General features: G+C 45.9%; 1 pseudogene; it reads right to left on the bottom strand.

Annotated features, from left to right (window-relative positions):
• Nucleotides 1–359: 359 nt before the first annotated feature.
• LOC138249414 (olfactory receptor 52L1-like) lies at nucleotides 360–1,084 on the bottom strand (annotated as a pseudogene).
• Between the last annotated feature and the right edge of the window lie 4,558 nt (nucleotides 1,085–5,642).

Here is a 5,642-nt window from a genome sequence, read left to right as displayed (position 1 = left end):
TGGAGCTCAGAACCCCCCTCCACATACACCTCAGGGGCTGCGGGGGCCTTTGTTACGCCACTGTCTCCCACTATCTCTGTCGCTCACTCTCTGTCTCTGGTTATTTCTCTTGCTGACAACTCACTCTTTCTTTCCATGTCTTCCCTTCTCCTTGTTTCTTGCTTTTTATTTCTCTTTCTTCTCTTCTCTCATCCGCCATCTTTATTTCTCTGTCTCTCTCATCCTTTTCCTCTCTTACATTCTGTCATTCTCTTTCTCATTCTATTTAGCTCACTCTCTTCTTTAATTGTAATGGACTGGATGAGACTTTGTTGCATTGAAAATGTTGCCAAATAAAATAATGATCCGGACCTGTGCTTTCAAAAAATATGTCTCCAAATCTGCTGAGTCTTCTTGCCATAAATTAGTGGGTTCAGCATGGGTGGGATCATGAAGTAGCTGTTGGCCAACAGAATATGAACGTGCAGGGGTATATGATGGAAGAATTAGTGCGCCAAGAAGGTAAATAGGGCTGGCATGTAAAAAAATCATATTGTGCAGACATGTGACCCGCAGGTGCTGAAGGCTTTGTAAGCACGCTTCTTTAGTTGGAAGGAGTAGAACAGACCTGAGGATCATGTAGTTTGATAAGGCAATCAGCATTCCATCTGGGCCAACCACCAGACTGCCACTAATAGTCCATAAATGGCATTTATGGTAGTATTACCACACACCAGTTTGACAACAGCCATGTACTCACAATAGAAGTGGGCAATTATGTGATTTTCACAAAATGGCAGTCGTTCCAGTAAGAGGGGAAATGGCATAATCAGTACCACACCTTCAATAGCGATTAGTAACCCAACCTTCAAGATGGTAGAGCGAGTCTGAGGCCATTACCACCATAACTCCTGATTCCATCACTGAAAATAAGTGAACACGAAACATCTGGAAAATACAAGCCACAAAACTAAACCCTTTAGATTGAAACCAGGTCAGTAGCTGCAAGCATTCACACGAAAAGGTGCATGATGTCCTGGATGCTCACATAACTTTTTACAACTAGTAGAATAGTCACATTTCCAAGAATAACAAGGATATACATGCAGCAGAAAGCAAATGCTATTCAAAAGTGAAAGAATGCCAGGCCTGGTATTCTGAGAAGAATGAAAGCAGGATGGTAGAACCATTTGACATTGTGCTCATTCATGGTTTGCTTAGTGCATGTTGCATAACTGTTCTGGGCCTCTGCAATCTTCCGGGCCCAGCGTCTCAGGTCCTCATACCTCTTCCAACAGTGGGAACTCCACCGGCTGTGGACCCCCAGGATCGGCACCTTCTTAGTAATGGCTCTCCAGAGCCACTTCTTCGGTGGAAAAGCAAAAGGGTAACTAATAGGTAATTGTTAGTAGTGGTGTGTGCTGTGTATCATGTCCTCAGTGAATCACATGACATGTCACAGTTCGTATATGACATGCATTATGTAAATTGCAAGGGACACAATGAATGACGTCCATATTCTCCTTTTGTCCCAAATAGTTACCCTGGGAGAAGAAGGATCATAAAACCTCCTGTTTACCATCCACTGGCAGGTCTGTAGGCCATGGAGGACAGGTATGTAATCCAGATATACTGCCTGGATAGGCAGACAATCATGGATCTTTGTTGTCAGTTGGAGACAGATTTGATGCCATCAGTCATCCAAATAGCATAACACCCATTGCACAAGTCATGTCAGTGTTGCACTTCCTGGCCATAGAGTCATTCTAAAATACAGTGGCCGTTACTGCTGGGATGTCCCAACCTATGTTCAGTCTGGTCTTGAAGGATGTCCTCTCAGCATTTTTTAAACACCTGGACAGCTACATCCAGTTTACTCATCGTGAGGATTTGGCCCATGTGAAGGCTGAGTTCTCTGGTTTGGCAAACATCCCACATGTGATGGGAGCCATTGATGGTGCCCATGCAGCCTTGGTTCCACCACATGGTGACGAACAGGTCTAAAGGTACAGGAAGAACTTCCATTCCATCGATGTCCAAGTAGTTTGGCGGACCTCTACATTTCCAAAATATTTGCCAATTACCCGGGTTTAGTCCATGATGCTTTCATCATGCGGAACAGCGCTATTCCACAGTGGATGACACAACTGTACCCATAGGGGGCCTGGCTGGTTGGATTCATATGCTTGTATGCTATGTCTGCTGCTAGTGAGACGATGCTTGGGACTCATGGTTACACACATATCACATTCCCACAGGGGACTCTGCATACCCAAACTGCCCATGGTTGTTGGCACCGGTGAGGAACCCAACTATGCCAGGGGAAGTCTGCTTCAATAAGGCACATGGAAGGACATGGCGTGTTGTGGAGAGGGCATTTGGGCTCCTGAAAGCAAGATTCCGGTGCATTGACAAGACTGGTGGAGCCCTCCTCTACTCACCCACAAAAGTGTGTCACATCATTGTGGCCTGATGCATACTCAACAACCTTGCCCTGAAAAAGAACATCCCATACATCCCTGATGAGGGGGAGCTGGCAGTGCCACTGGGTGAGTCTCTGGAAATGCCAAGTGCAGATGCCAGTGATGAGGATGAAGGTGGAGGCATGCAGGAAAATCTCATCAATCACTACTTCACTTGAGTGTAAGTATGTGATGTTCTGTGATGACAGTGAGTGCATGGGGTACTGTAGGGGTCAGGATTTGTTGAGAAGGGTGTCTCTATCACCATGAGACAGGGCATCTCATGCTATGCATCATACAGCCAAGGTTTGCTGGCTACATCAGACTTGAAAATGTGACATTCTTGATGATCTCCTTTGTTTGGGGCAGTTACATTGCACTGTCAGTGAAACAACTGAAGTTTGAAATGAGGTTTGTATCTTATGTATGCCTTTACCTGCCTAAACTCCTTGTATGTCATTTGTTTCCTTCCAAGTGCCTTCACCATGCCATCCTCATGTGGCATTTTAGAGTTGAGTCATTGGCAGGTGGTTGTTGCTGTTCTGACATGTGAAGTGGACATGGATTGATCAAGGTAATGTTGGTTGCAGATTTGGGGTGTATGAGTCCTATGCCAAGTCCTATGCCCAGGCTGCCTTGACAGCGGGAGGGTAGGAGTCTGAGCTACACAATAGACCTGTTTGCCATAGTGTGTTGGTCCAATGGTTTCATGTATGTGATCATATGGCCTTGTAATATGCCATCCTGTGCAATCCATTCCTTCTGCCTTCACATTGTGTTGGCATTGATCCTGTATGACCTGTTAGTGGCTGTCAATGTGTTTCCTCATTGCAGACCAGTGTGCCTGTGCCGCAACACTGAAACAGGCTTGTGACATTCCTACAGGTGCTTGCTCATTGTCATGGGAAGGGCATGGGCTCAAGCTCTATTGTACTGCCCTCTGTCTGTGCCATGGCGTATGTTAAGTTGGCAGGCCTGATTTTGGCATGTGATAAGGGTCAAACTGGAGACAACATCCCACACTCTGTTAGCCTAATCTATGGGACAAGGTCTTGCAAGCCCTTTCTGGTGTGGTCTAGGGCACGGTATTAATAGGATATCTGTCCTGACTCCATATGGCTAGGATGTTCTAGGCTATGACTGCGCAGGCATTCTTAACGCCTTATGTGCAATACTGACCAATAAAAACTTTGCTGTGACCAGACACTTGTGACATTGTGTTGCTAGTTACCCTCAGCATGATACTACCTGAGATAACTCCCTTCATCCATTGCCTTCTTATGTCTTAATCATGTACATTACATGTGATTAGCATTCAACATTCCAGACAGTTAAAAAAGAGAGGTAGTAGGCAGTGTACTAGTGAAGGGTGTGTTTATGTACATCACTACAAAAATCAATAGTGATAATGGAAAAAAACAAAACTTGATATGGTGAAGGGATCAGTCATGGTGGATGCAATCAATAGAGTAGAGGCCACAACATTTGAGGTCCAGAGTCAAGTATCTTACTACCATGGAAAATGGAAAGTGGTTAAGGAACAGTCAACAAAGTGAGTCTGTGGCACACTAAGGAGTGACATCAGGAAGTGGTCACTTGCTGGCAGTGGTTAGTGTCTTGCCATCCGCTCTCGCTGTTACTGCATCTCACAATGGAAATCCCTCTGTAGCTCCTTGATTTCCCTGAGTTCAGTGAGTACCTGGCCCATCGCACCTTGGGACTGTCAGTAGACTCCCAAGACCTGGATGATGGTATCCTGGCCATGGGTATCACCAGCAGCCTCTTGCTGCTAGGCCACACCATCCCTCCCACGCACCCTACAGCCACATGCCAGCACCCTTGGTGCAGCCTGTACCCTTCCACTAGATCCAAGACCATCATTGTCAGGGTTGGCAGGTTGTGACTCAGGAACCTGGACTGGAGGGTACAAGATGCTGCCAACTGTTGTAGAGGTACAGGTCTGGGGGCGACTGACTGTGCCTGCGACGTAGAGGCCACGGGGCTGGATGAAGTCAATGTGGTCAGGCTGAGCCTGACCGTTGACGTATGGCCAGGTTGCCGGGATTGGCCAGAACCATCCTCAACATCTAGCGGTCCAGGAGTGTTCTCACTGAGGCTTCATCCATGGGGGCAGTGGCAGTCTCCTCTGTGGTATCAGTAGTAGCAGTGGCAATTCCAGTGGCAGCACAGGCTGTTGATATGGAGAGACAATGTTAGTGGCTGTATTGTGGCATCTACCTCCAATAGTTTACTGAGACATTGAGCTAGGGCCATGTTCACATTGTATTTGCTGAGTTCGCTTATGTGACAGGAACATATATTGTCATTTGTAGTGAGCTGACATTTTAGCCGCATACCAATTCCTGTTCAGTGACCTAGCCTCGGACTGTCTGGAATCATTAGCTGTTGAAGGAATGGTATTAGACTCATATCTTGCCAGCAATGCAGGCATGACATTGACTGGGCAGGATGTTGTTTGAGTCATCTTGTAAGCTATTTGTTTGTCATTCAGGCATTGTCAGAACCTTGGATGATATGTGATAGTTGTCATCCTATGTTCAGTGTATTGTGGATGTGACTGCTGCCAATGTCATACAGCAGACACATTTTGGGGCCTTTGATCTGTGAAGAAAGTTCTTTCCAGATATTTTAAGCTGTCCTTCCTATCTACACAATGTTCTTCTTGTCATAGCAGCTCTAGATGGATCTAGGTGTGTTGTCACATCACAGAGTGTTCCATAACCTGTATCCCTGTCCCTCCAAGGTGTGTCATGTTCATTAGTGGTTTCAGCAACTGTGACAAAATGTCATACGGACAGTGGCCTAGTGTTTGGAGTCACATGGTCTGGTACTCCTACTCCTTGAATTTATTCAAACGTTTCTCTCATCACAACTCACAGTTCACACTGTCCATCCTCTGAGGTCAGTGGACTTTCATAGCAAGTATACCACCAGGGATATTTGACCATATGCAGATTGGGCTTGGTAATTGGACTGGGTAGACAGAGCCTCCTACACTCAGCAGTCATATGACTCCCTGGACTACATGCAGTTTTTCAATTTGACTCTCCCAGGAGTGTGCATGTCATGCGTGTGCTCTCAGGTAAAAGTATTTTGGCAGGTGTACAATGTACTGCTGCTCGAAGTGTGAGTAAGGGATCCTCCTATGAGAACTAACCCTTTTACTCCATATATCCCATA

The sequence above is a fragment of the Pleurodeles waltl genome, chromosome 8 (genome assembly GCF_031143425.1).
Source record: "Pleurodeles waltl isolate 20211129_DDA chromosome 8, aPleWal1.hap1.20221129, whole genome shotgun sequence".
Taxonomy (NCBI): Eukaryota; Metazoa; Chordata; class Amphibia; order Caudata; family Salamandridae; genus Pleurodeles; species Pleurodeles waltl.
Note: the sequence above shows the minus strand (reverse complement) of the source record. Positions and strands in the feature narration are given on the sequence as shown.